The sequence below is a fragment of the Pygocentrus nattereri genome, chromosome 5, assembly GCF_015220715.1.
Source record: "Pygocentrus nattereri isolate fPygNat1 chromosome 5, fPygNat1.pri, whole genome shotgun sequence".
Taxonomy (NCBI): Eukaryota; Metazoa; Chordata; class Actinopteri; order Characiformes; family Serrasalmidae; genus Pygocentrus; species Pygocentrus nattereri.
The window spans coordinates 44,840,901-44,854,764 of record NC_051215.1 but is presented as its reverse complement, the minus strand read 5'-3'; the positions used below and the strand labels follow the sequence as shown (position 1 = coordinate 44,854,764).

Genomic DNA, 13,864 nt, shown 5'->3' with positions numbered 1-13,864 from the left:
CAACTGAGTACCAGCCATGAGAATGTGTTACCAGGAACAAGGTACAGTGTAAGGTGGGTGTATAACGTACAACACTGATGTATTTGTGCAGGGATCAGAACTCATCGGTCTCAGTACAAACTACAACAGGATGAAGAACCACTCAGTAAAGTCTGTATGGCCAAATGGGACATGGGAACGTCAGGAGTAGCTCTGCAGTCTTCAATCTTTCACAATTGAAAATCCTATCCTTGTGCTAAAGTCTGTGTGAGTAAAGGTGAGAGAGGGAGGAAAGAGAGGTGAAAAATAAACATAGCAAGAAAGCAAACAATGCAAGTAAAAGGACACACGGTGCAATGTCTTTCTAAAGAGCTGATGCTGCTAGTTCCTGGTCTATATGCTTGTTTAGGTGGGGTAATGGTGATGAATGAAATGTGTGTGAGAGGGAGGCATGGGAAAGAAAGCGAGAGACAAAAACAAAGAAAGAAGCCAAGCTAGGAGGAGCATGTTGAGCTCGTCTCTCTCCTGCAGAGTGAAGAATGAAAAAGTCGAAAAAATACGAGAGAGAATTCTCTCTGTGACTGGGCTTCCTCTGGAGCCTCCTGTTTATCCATCAGCTGGCCTTCAGACTGCGCTCATTCAGCCCCAGATAAAGCCTGTCCAGCCAAAAGCATCATGTTGCCCACTATACAGAGAGCGAGAGAGAGAGCGAGAGAGAGAGCGCGAGAGAGAGAGCGAGAGCGAGAGCGAGAGAGAGAGCGAGAGAGAGAGAGAAGGAAAACATGACATAAGAGAGAAAGACAAAAATAGAGAAGAAAGGAAGAGTGGTGCTTGTCGGGAAAGCAAGGGGTTCACATAGAAATTTAATGAAGTGGTCATATTGAATTCAACTCAGAAGAGCTTTGTTGCAATTACAGTCCAAAACAACACGTCCAAAGCAAAGTAAACAGCAACAAGCACTGATGGCTAGAAAGACCCACCAACAAGAAATCTTTGACTATTTTCATTGTATTTTTGAAAGAAAAAGATATATCCAAGCTGTAGTGACAAACAAAAAGGTATTAATCCATTAACCCACGCACATATCTGAAAATTTAAAATATCCTTCAAGCTTTTCTGAGCAAACACGTGAAGAATTATTTCTTACTGATGAAACCTTAATCCAAAACGTACCAAAATTATTTAAAAGATGAAGAAATAACAGTTTTGTTGCACCACATAGGCAGAGACTATGCTAGCCTCGACCTGTCCTGTCTCGTACTACCAATTTGTATCACAAGAGGCAATAATGCGCCTGCTGTCAGTCCAACATAAGAGGGTTAAGCATCTGCTCCTGGCAAAAAACACAAAGAAAATAGAAAAAATAGAAGCAAAACAAGAGTCAACACCGTCATTGCTTTCAACCACTGGAGACAGTTCTGGGTGAGTAAAGGGATGAAGTTTGATGCTAAACTCGCAACTTTTCTTCTAGACTGGTAAGTAAACAGGGAGGAGTGAAAAAGGAGGAGGAGGAGCGACTGTGTGGAGTACGAATTCGTCAGGTCATATCATCTTACAGACTCCTACTTTAAATCTAAATATTGTTCATATGAAATTACAACTCTTTAGCATAATAGATCAAATTTCATTGTGAAAAAAATAAATATATAAAATAAATGCATACTCACCCAAGCTATAACTCATCTTTTTTTTTTTTCCATGCAAAATCTAGTTGTTGGACATGAAAAGGTGAATTACAACTGATAATTATAATACCTGATTAGCAGTAATTTTGTTGACACTTTTTATGCACTCTGCTTTGCTGATGTGTTTCCCTCCTGTGCCAAATTGAGCAGCTAAAGGCCAGAACTCACTTGAAGTGTATGAAGTCCTGCCAAAGCATCTTTTCAAACTACCATCTAAACAGCACTGAACACACCCCCCAGAACACTTCCGCTCATTTTAGTCATGCCATCTACAAGTTGCTTACTGACATGACAGAAGGATACTGCACTCACAACTGACAGCACAACACACTGAAGCCACAGGACTCACCTGAAAAGCATGTTATGCTGGTTTTTCTAAGGTGTTGAAATGAGCCACACCATAAACCATTAAGTTTGACGATGAGCATTTTGCCGTTCGTTCTCTACCTCACGCTATCGTCATTCCAGGGATATTAAAATACGACTTTAAAACAGTCAGTCATTCACGGCTTCTCTCCTGTCGCTAAGGCTGGGAGAGTGCTGGAAAGTATCCTTGCAGCTTTCGCGATCACCTAAACCAGTGTGAAAAGACGACTTCACCAAAATTCTCTAGTTCTCTGAGAATCTCGCAGCAATGCTCATCCCCACTCATGTAATAGTGAAATACAGCAGTGCTGCTACAAGAAAAGGCTTGTTTAAAACACAAGCCTTCAAAATATGAGGTGGTGGGAGGTCCTCCTTAGTTACCAGTTCATTCAAATGGTGAGCTGGGAATGTTTTTTTTTTTTTTTTTCTGTCTAAAGCTTGAAGAACCAAATGTAGCTGAATGTGCTCAAAAAGAAAAGCTCAGCCCAAGGTAGGAAACTCTCAAATGGCAAGTCTCTTAAAAGTTCCAGCCAAATCCAGCTAAGCAGAGACAAATCAGCACCAAGTTTGAGAACTACTTGGATTTCCTGAACATTGCTGTGGTGTTAAATCAGACAATACTGTTCTTCCTCACTGTCAGCAAAAGTGGCGACATCATCCCTGGACACAGAAAAAAAAAATGAACAAAAATAGATAAAATAGGAAACTGCTTAAAAAAAAAAAAAAAAAAAAAAAAAATTATATATATATATATATATATATATATATATATATATATATATATATATATACACACATATATATACATATATATATACATATATATATACACACACACACACACACACATATATATATATTGGGCGGCACGGTGCCGTGGTGGGTAGCGCTGTCGCCTGTATAAATTTTATATATATATATATATATATATATATATATATATATATATATATAAATAAAAAATTAATATATGTCTCCATTTGCTTGAGATCCTTGAAAACCTGTTGCTTTAATAAACACATCTGGTTTGTTAATGAAATGAACTACATAATAAAGACTTGCATGACTACTAAAAGACAGCGACAAAAACAAACTATGTACTTTTAAGGCTAAAACTAAAAACTTTGCTTTTTTGAATATATTGTTTTTATCACCAATACTTAAATTACACCCCCCCCCTTTATACTTTCCCCCAACGTACCCGGGAGGAGATGCTTATTAGTGGACAGCAGTGAGTAAAAGCATAAATGAGGTGGTCCCTTGATCAAACATGATAATGGATGTGAGAGAGTGCACATGCACCTAACAGTGTGGTGTACCAACTTTACAATACTACAAAGCTGCCTACCTAGTAAACATAGATAAGAAGCAACATGGCTAAGAGGCCAATTTGGCAGCTTCTGCTTTGTAGTTTAATACAGGCACATAATGCACAAGAATTAAAATATTAAATGCAATTATTAACTGTCAATTGATCAAAATTTAAATTATTGTGACAGCCCTACACTCTCAGAAAAGAAAGGTACGACACCGTCACTGGGGCAGTACCCTTCTTGTCACTGTGGTGGTACCCTCAGGGGTACATCTCAGTACCATAATCCACTGAAATGATATTTTCTAAGATGTACTGACTCCACACGCCTCGTCTCATCGCCAGGCTTTTTATTAATGGGTTCTCTTTTAAAAAAGTAGTTTATAAAAAGATACAAATATCTACTTTTCCACTGGGAAATACTTATTTAAGGTACACAATTGGACCTTAAAACCATTGTTGTACCTTTGAGGGAACATTTATGCCGTTTGTACCTTGATGAACGAATCATGTACCTTTATTTCTAAAGTTACAGTTGCAGTTACAGCTACACATCACTGCCCACAGACTGCTCGAGGTGGATGTTAAAGCTGTGAACAGGGCCAGAGAGCACTGACCTAGTATTATGAAGACAAGTTACCAAGAGCTTGAAAACAACAAAGACAACCAGGACAGCAACTTCACAAACGTCAGAATAACAAGCAACCAACTGACTGTCAGCTTATAACACCATTTTTCAAAGCCTGTTTTAAACATGGTACAACTGCTGTCCTGATGCACTTGGTCTGCTCTCAAACCTGAATATGATGCACAATAATATCGTCCTGCCATCTCACCCACCCTTACTGTACACTACTAACCAGTGGGGTTAAAAGGCTGTTTTTGGGCACATGTATATGAGGACAGTCCTTGCCGAAGCAGACATCTTGAGGTGAGTCATTTTTCACTAGCTGCTCCGCAGAGCTCAGAGATTTAACCCGGCATGCATAAATTCATGGAATTTGCTGGATTCAGTGAATCAATGCATCAAAGGGAAATCCAACAAATTTGACAGCATCAATTCTCTTAAAGCAACATCACGATGAAACCTTCTCACATTGGTCTTGGTTGAGTTTGAAATTATGTAAATCACATCGAGTCAAACAAAAATAGTATTTTAAATGAGAAACAAACGGCACACCAGCCTGAGTCGGCTGCTTTCAAGACTGATAGGGACTTGCTCTGAGGTAGGCCTGTCATAACTACTACATAACCGTCTGACCACAATTTACAACCATTGTTAATTTCATAATTAAACATCATCATGAGGCAGATACCTAAAAGAAAGCAGAAAAAGCATAAGGCATTTAAAGACAGATGCCTTGGGTTTACAAAAACAAAAGTTCTAACTTCTGTCCACTAAATCAGCCAATTTGGCCATTTTTTATACTTGTAAATTAACTTTTATACAATGAACAAAAACAGACAATTCAACTGATAATCACAATTAATTTAAATTAATTATGAGCCAACACTTCATGACTGTGACAGGTCCACGCTCAGGTGGAAATGTTGAATATTTCTGATTCAAAATCAGGGTGGCCACAACTGGACAGTGAGGAACTGTGGTGGTGAGGGTAATCTGAGAAGATAATCGAGACATTTGGCGATTGTAGGAAGGATCTGAGCTGCATCAAAATAGGCCCAATTCCCTCGTTGTGTCAGCCAGCCAATGAAAATTGTTTCAACTTGTTTTTTTATTAATGCGGGTCCTTAGTCAGAGTTACATTCTGCAGCTCAGTCACAGGGGTAGGTTACCCGACCTCGTTACAACGACCACTCTGCAACGTTCTGGTCAGGTCATTGGGCAGTTCAATAATAAATAACAGACACAAAGGTCTGGGGCCAAGGCACATGTTCAGCATTCTCACAAGAAGATTAAGCATGAATACTTTAAATACTGTGACCACATGGAATTAAATTTTGATAGAGAAGAGAAAGATTTTAACATGTTATGCCACTAACGAGTTATTCCCTACAATGCAGTACGCAACTGTAAACAGAGCAGTCGTAAATGATTTACTGTAATCCAGCTGGTTTAAGACCGCTTCTGTGTCGTCAGTTACCATCCAAAAAAAAACCCAGACAAGAGAAGAATATGAAATGAGCAGAAGCTTCCAGGCCTTATTAAAGAAAGTAGTCGTACTCCTTTTAATGCACATGCTCCTAGGCAAATACCTAGGTCGTGTAAAGGATGCAATTCAGAGTTAATGTGTGCAGGAGCAGATTTGAGCTACAATATTCATTTGTGCCCTTCAGAGATCTCGCTTTAAAAAAATGCTTTTTAAAAACATTCAGATCAGATAAAGACACTGTAAAATGCAAGATCACAAATCACAATAATCTGACAACAAGAGCACAAATTCAGGTCAACAATTTGGCACATAAAGCTCGTTAATACTATTGTTCCTATGCATGTAGTGCAAAGATGGCATATGAGTAAATGCAGGATAACTTACCATAATGACTAAAGAACTAAGTGACAGGCTGTGGTTAAAAACAATTGAAAGAAAGTTGACATGTAAGTAAGTAAGTAAGTAAGTAAGTAAGTAAGTAAGTAAGTAAGTAAAACTTTATTTATATAGCCCTTTTCCAGAGTGACAAAGTGCTTTACAAAATACTTACAAATAAAATACAACACAATTAAGATCATTATGATCATATACCTCATAAATAAGGAATACACAGTTTATACACTCAAATGCACACCGACTTATAAAGCACATTGATCAAAAGTTGTTAAAAGCAAGAGAATAGAAATAAGTCTCTCAACATTTTTTAAAAACCTCAATTGATTCAGAGAGTCTGACATCAGTAGGAAGATTATTCCACAATTTTGGAGCATAAACTGCAAAAGCCCGGCCCCCCTTTGATTTTAAGTTAGTACATGGAACAGTTAATAACCCCTGATTTGAAGACCTTAAAGTTTTCGCACTAGGAAGAGGACGTAAGAGCTCAGTAATGTATGCTGGAGCCTCGTTATGAACAGCCTGATTAGTAAGCATTCAAATTTTAAAATCAATTCTGTATGTGAGCTCATTCCTATAAACACTCTGTACAAGTCACTAGATGTGGCAAACACTAACTTAGGATTTCATCTCTGCTACTTTCTGAGAACTACCAGAGGATGTTACAGATTCTGATACGACTGGATCCTTCATACCGCAGTCGCAAATACAATGACTTATTTAGTGTTTTGCTGCAATAAATACAGTTAAACAGGAGTAATTATGCCGTCTTTGTATTTAATCATACAGTTGCTCTGCGTTCTTTAAGCACCGACCATGTCCATGATATGCTCAGGAAAGAGTACTGTGACAGAATTTATCACTATAACGATGAAATATCACGAAATATTGTCGACCCCCAGCTACAAGCTTCTGGTGCTCGAGCAACACAGTTGCATTAGCTGCATGATTAATAGAATGCAGCTGATATCATCGACCTCCACATCGCACACTTTCACATAGTTACACTGAGGTGTATTTTTCTGTATATGCACTGTTGCACACCTACCACCTCATCCCTCTGATCAAGACACTGAAGAAGAAAAAAAAAAAAAAAAAAAACACAATAGCATATAAAGAGAGACAAACAGGGTTCAATGTGTGATATTTGTGAGGGGAAGGGGGGGAGAAAAAAAAACAAACAAAAAAAGACACATCACTGCCCAAATCAACGCCAACAGTCCACATATAAATATACATCCGAAGGGCAGAAGGTTCTAACTGTGACACCTTTGACATTTTAAAGTACCATCAGTAAGGTAAAGAAAGCTCAAGTAAGCAAAGAGGCTTCGCATGGAAAGAGTGAGTGCAACGCACTTTAGGAGCAGCCTCCTCGCACAAGAGCACTTGACACGAGACATAAAAACCCTGAAGAGATTAGAGCAACTAATCTGGTACTGCTACTTCAAAAATATTGGCTTTTCACTCTCTTTGATCTCTCATTTATAGCTAATTGAACCAATCTTCCATTTCTTCCACCTAGGGGCAAACGCCTCAACCCTCTCCTTCAAAGTTGGTGCACTCATCTACATCACACCTTCATTTGCAAGCTGGATGAAACGTTAAATATGAGACGCACACACACACACACACACACACACACGACCAGCATTTCCTAATCAGTGTTGCTGCTTCACTGAATAAACGTTGCAGCATCCCACAAAAAACTTCCCGAACATTTTATTAGGGATCATTTGCTCAAACATATATATTTTTGTTTACTTTATAATTAGGTAGTTACATGTGTAAGGTAATTTACACGGCTCATTGGATCATTAATTCGTTAAATTTAAATATGGAATTCTAAATTTGAAGTGACATAAGGTTCCCATGGAGAACCGCACTCTCCACTAGAGAGAGAAACATGTACCGGCTGATTTTCAGCCCTAATATGCGACCCACCAATACTTCTCTAACTTAGCCGATCCTTAGAGCTCATCAGTGACATAAAACGTACGAGCCATATTTCGTCATTTTAGGTGCGAACATGTAACAACTGAGGAATGGTCAACTAAAATGCTGGAAAACAGGAAGCCAATATCAGCCTCGTCAAACCTTTTTCATTAAGTGTATTATTACATATTTGGCTCTTATCAGCACGTTAGCCTCTGGGTGTAAATCTCAGTTTAGCTTACACTGCAGTAGCTTCATGATCTATGGCTTCGGCAGACACTGAAAAGAAAAATAAGACGCAGAACTGCAAAAGCAATTATACGTTAGCCCGTTTAATCGCATGTGTAGATACACATCTATGAAGCACAAGGTCTGTTTTGTCTGTTCGCAGTGCTGCTTGCATAGGCTCTGGTTATTTCAGTGGCTATGCTAGCGTGAGGCACTACAATGTTACTGATGCACCACTTAAGGTGGAACGGGAAAAGGCGCAAAAAAGAAGCCGGCGCAAAAAAGAAGCCGGCGCAAAAAAGAAGCCGACGAAAAAAAAAAAAAAAAAAGAAGCCGACGAAAAAAAAAAAAAAAAAAGAAGCCGACGAAAAAAAAAAAAAAAAAAGAAGCCGACGAAAAAAAAAAAAAAAAAAGAAGCCGACGAAAAAAAAAAAAAAAAAGAAGCCGACGCAAAAAAAAGAAGCCGACGCAAAAAAAAGAAGCCGACGCAAAAAAAAGAAGCCGACGCAAAAAAAAGAAGCCGACGCAAAAAAAAGAAGCCGACTTCAGTTTAATAGACAGTCGAAAGTCATGAACAGGGCTGAGGAGGCTGATCTGTTTCTGCATGACAGGTAGGTAACATTAACCTGTTTTTGCTGTTTCACAGAACCAGTAGGTCAGTATGGTTTTGTCCCATTTGCTAATGTTTGTGTCACTTTAGCAACTGTAGCAACAGTCTGCTTATTTTTTTGTCCACATATACTGTGACTGTCTGAATCTAGAACAAGATCAAAGGGCTAAATTTCAATTTAGTAAATTTGTGATGTCACAAAAACCATTACTTCTGCATATATTCACCTTTTCAGCCCACAGCAGCTTAGGCAGCCCCTGAATGCAGTGTTTCAGCTTGGAGTGCTTTTTGAAAGAAGAATACAACAATAAAAACAACCCACACTCAAAATGGTCCTCACACTGGAGGCAGTCATGTATGGAGGCACATCATACTTATACAAATGTATATTTCAGATTCTTGCCCTTATGCACCGTCTCTTTCAAAAGAGATAGTGATACACAATCTCCCTGACAGAAGCGTTTCTCAAAGGGATCTGTAACTGCTCAGTGACAGCTGCTTAGCCAAAGGATGACAGGAAGGCATGATTATTATGTTTAATTGAACACAGTATCTTATGTTTAATTAAACAGTGTCTTTCCCTGCAACAGCAAGCACCAAGAAAACCATGTGGTCCCAATGCTTGAATCAACCGCTTTAGAGAAATAGGAGACAAAGTCTGCAAGACGCTTCAGTGGCATTAAAGGGACATCTTAAAAGGACAGTGTACATTTCTATACTGTTAAAAATACATAAATGCCTGAAAGGCTTTTTCTAATCTCTTGAATTAAATGCTAGAATTTAAATTAAAGGAGAAAAGGCAAAGATATTGCTCACAGAAAAAACAAAACCAAAACAACAGCATAACCTGATTCACTAAAACAGCGAACGCGATTATTTAAAAAAAAAAAAAAAAAAAAAAAAAAAAAAAAAAAAAAAAAAAACCCACACACAGACACACACACACAAAAAATCCTGTTCAATCCCCTCAGCTGACAGTCCATGACTGAAGTGCCCTTGAGCAAGGCACCCAATTGATCCCCGGGCACTGTGGATAGGGCTGCCCACTGCTCCGGGCAAGTGTGCTCAACTGCCCCCTAGTGTGTGTGTGTTCACTAGGGTGCATGTATGTGGGTGTTTCACTGGACGGATGAGTTAAATGCAGAGGTCTAATTTCACAGTGTGTAAACACAGAGACAAATGGTTGTAAATTCTAATTCTTCTAATTTGGTTTTGTTTTCTTTAAATCAAAATGGAGCTGCAAGTCACTCCGACCACTGCACGTTCAAACAATCAGCTAATCACACCACAGAAATCTCACTCGAACGCACAGCACCTGAATAAACTACGCCACAACAATGAACGCGATGTGTTTTTTTTCATCGAGTTTGAGCGGAGAGGCGATCTTTCCACCTTAACAGACGTGCCATTTGTATTTCCTTCCTTTACTGTGATCAAGCACTGAAACTCAGTAAGCGAATTCCCAGAGCTGCACAGGATCTCACTCAGCTCCCTAAAGATTAGGCAGCCTTAATGTTCTGAGCTTAAACAGGGTGAACCTGGGCCCGTGTCTCCTGACAAGAGAGAAAGAGGGACAATTCCTCCGAGCACTGCATTGCAGCAAGAGTTACATAACAATATCAAATCATTAGCAAAGACAATAAAGCTTTGCTAGATTTATTTTCTAACCAGGTTTCAGTGCTTGACACTTTTTCTAGAAACTAATATAATTTGCATATCGCTGCTGTCGGAAGAAAACCTCGTATCTCTCATTTTTCAGTTTTGACATCATTTCAAAGGACCTGTTACTCTTTACATTGTCTGTAAATTTCATGATGAATGGATCAAATTAAATGGCCCAAAATGACTTGGAAAGACGTCTGGTTCCATTGACTTACATTAAAACTACAGTAGGTTTTTTCCTCCTCCTGTAAAGTTACCATTTTGAAGAAGCGAGGTTTTCTCCCGACAACAGCGATATGCACGTTACTATAAAAGGTCTGTTCATAAAACTATTCTCGAACCAAAATATCTTGCACAGAACACGACACTGTCCTTGGAATTACACTCCTTGGTGCATCTCCTTAAGAAGTGTAAAGTCTGTTTCATTTCCCATTTTTAGATGTCTTTCCCTTCAACTTTAATTTTCTTGGACTTATTTTTGCCTGTTGCCTTACATATATTTTCTAAACGTTTTGTCTAACTGTTCTTTACTGATAGACTTTCAAAAAACCTGAATTTTAGTCACATAGGTTCCTGCTTACTTTTCAAGTGAGACGAACTATAACGATCACAAATTTTGCCCTTCAGTGCTTCAGTTTAGGCCATCTAAAGCACGCTGTGGCCAACCTCTACTTGGACTGTAGTATGGTAATGATGCCCCAGAGGTAGGAGGATCTTAAACATACCTTTAAAAGTACTTGTAAAGTCATTATTTAAACCATGAAGATAATCAATGAATAATAATGATAATGATTAAAGTAAAACTACTAAGGAAACCACTTAAAATGAAATTTGACTGTAATGCCCCTTTGCCTCCAGACTTCCAAACCCTGCCTCATACCCCCCACCTAACTTTTTACTTTTGCCAAAATGGGAACACAGCCCTCTACGCTTGAAGATGAGCTGATGAAATGGAAACAAGCGGAAACAAAAATAAGCTCTCATAATAACCAGAAAATAAACTAGAGAGACTTTCCAGTTCATCACTCATTAAATATCAAGCCATACATTGAGCAATAGTGCCATTAAGAGCACAGTTAAAGTGATCATGCTAGCACTAACTTAGCAGACAAATAACTTTCTCTGCACCACAAAAAGGTTAGATTCTCTTTTTGTCACAGCAACACCAGTGACTCAACTTCTCACACTCAAGATGTGAGCCTTTACCCTCTAAACATGCATCAGGTGGAGCATCTAAGACTCATAACTGAACTTGTGTTGTGGTGTATGATGCGGTTTTATCCTGCTTGCTAAGGTAACACAAGCCTTGTGGTACGAACAAAAACAATACAGTGGAATAGCTCAGCGAACCACTCCACAGATCAGGTTTGCTCACGGCAATCTTGACTTTTTTTGCACCAATCATGCCTGGCATGATTAACACACTCTCAAAAAAGGTGGCTCTTCAAGGGTCCTTTGTAAAGAATATAGCTCTATATAGAACCATGAACACTCAAATAAGCCTTTGTATGCTTAAAGGGTTCTCTGAATCATGAAAGGGTTCTTCAGACTGGCGGAGAAAGGGGTTTTATATACTGTAGCACTGAAACATCAAGCTTTTCATATACAACACATTGCATCGTAAAAGGATGCTTCAGATAGTGAAACAACTCTTTAATTATGCAAAGGATTCTTTGAGTGTTTATAGTTTTATATAGAAGCATTTTCATTACTAAACAACCCTCGAAAACCCCCCTTTTTTTTTTAAAGTGGGTAGGAGTTTATTAACATCAGCCTCAATTTTGCACACACACAACATAGCACAGAACCTGAAGTATTCACAACCATTGCCCAACCCGGCCGTTTTCAGAAAGCAGGTCCTCAGGGGGTGCTGGTGTAGCTACTCATGATTTCGGCAGAAATCAAAACGCAGATACATGAATGGTGTCGAGCTCTGTATAAGCATTGCCTTTACTGAAAAAGCATCTTTTTCGAAAGTGTGGCGTGAAGCTGAAGCAAGAAAGCTGTTTTCACAGCCAAACTCACCGTATGATCGAGTGATCGAGACCGGTGATCTCATTAACTCTGTAGAAGCTGGACACAGATTGGTGACTGTTGCATCAGACATCCACCACATAAACCCCAGAAGCGCTGGATTGAAGCCTATGGCTCTGCAGCAGGGCTGGGCATGAAGCAAACTAGCTTTGTCATTCGGTAGTTACACTGGACTGCCCCTATCCACTAACGTGGAACCGGCTGCCAGGAAACTCACTGATACTGTCCTTCAGGCACTGAGTTACAGGGCCAGAGACTGTGGCGAGCTTGTGTGCTCTCTGGCTTGTAGCCACTACCAGGCTTGGCTGGCTCAGCCCAAGCTTCCTGAGACACGCAGGAACATCCTGAGGTGTCCACATATGATGCCCGGAAAATGGTGCTGCAGATAAGAAGGCAGTGGAGCAGCACATGCAAGTATTCTGCCTCCGGCACATTTTCACACAGGCTTCACAGGCCCAATCCAGCACTTCTGGGGTATACGTGGTGGATGCCTGATGCAACAGTCACCGACCTGCAGCGTCCTGGTTCTACAGAGTTAATGCGGCCATGTCTCATACAGTCAGTTTGGTTGTGAAAACAGCTTTCTTGCTTCAGCTGTACTCCACAAAGATGGTTCTTTAAGGGCTTTTCAGTAAAGGCAATGCTTATACAGTGTTTGAGAGGAAATAAACAAAAAATTAAGAGATGGTAGGCTCCACCATGTGAGGGTGTAGGGGCCACTGGTTAAAAACTGAAAATATACTTTTTTTTTTTTAAGCACGGGAACAAAATTATTTCCAGATATCACATCTTATTCTGTAATTACAGTAATTATATTAGTTTTCTGCTTTTCTGCAGACATTATACCTTCAGAATTCACATAAAATTAATCAAAAGGGGCTCACAATGGGGGTAGAGGTGGAGGGTGGTTAAAACACCATTTAAATGCTTAACTGGTTCTTTGCATTATTAAATGGTTCTTCTAAATCACAGAAAACCTGCTGCTCTTAAAAGAATCTTAAAAAAAAAAAAAAGTAGTTAAATGTTTTTTGGGCACTATACAGAACCTTTTCTGTTAACAGTGTAGGTGAGCTCCATTTATCCATTTCTTTATTGGTATTTGTCATCTACTCCACTTCTTGTGAAACTATGGTTCTAGAAAATCCAGATGACTGCCAGAGTTGTCAGTCACTCTGGATCTGTAGGAAGATTCCTGGGGGACATCTTCCATGTGCAGGATAGGCAGCCAGTAGTGCACAAACTAACACTTCATGTCACTGCATGACTTTGTTGGGATAAGATCTTAACTTGTGTCCTGACACTATGAATATCCACCATGCTTTGCATTGCCCCGGCGGAGCCCATAAAGACGCAGCTACATCTAGTAGCATGTTTATTAGGCACAAGAGATGACAACAACTTTCATTAGCCTACACTTCTCATCTACTAACAAATCTCAAGCAAGATAAGGGAACATGCAGTCTATGTACAGCTAGATATGGGCTGTTAAAATTAACACCAGAAATTCTAAGATTCCTCAAATTCAACAGTTACTCGGGTCATTCTGACC

At 39.3% G+C, this 13,864-nt stretch overlaps 1 protein-coding gene across 4 annotated transcripts in view; it reads right to left on the bottom strand.

Moving 5' to 3' along the window:
* ndst2a (N-deacetylase/N-sulfotransferase (heparan glucosaminyl) 2a) overlaps positions 1–13,864 on the bottom strand; it is a 162,136-nt gene that overhangs the window by 143,544 nt on the left and 4,728 nt on the right. Inside the window, exon 1 of one of the 4 annotated variants that reach the window (XM_037538645.1) lies at positions 12,307–12,425. The exons of the other annotated variants lie outside the window; for them this stretch is intronic. The gene's annotated coding sequence lies outside the window, so the exon portion shown is untranslated. Of the gene's footprint in view, positions 1–12,306; positions 12,426–13,864 lie in introns of those variants that run through there. 4 annotated transcript variants of the gene reach the window in all.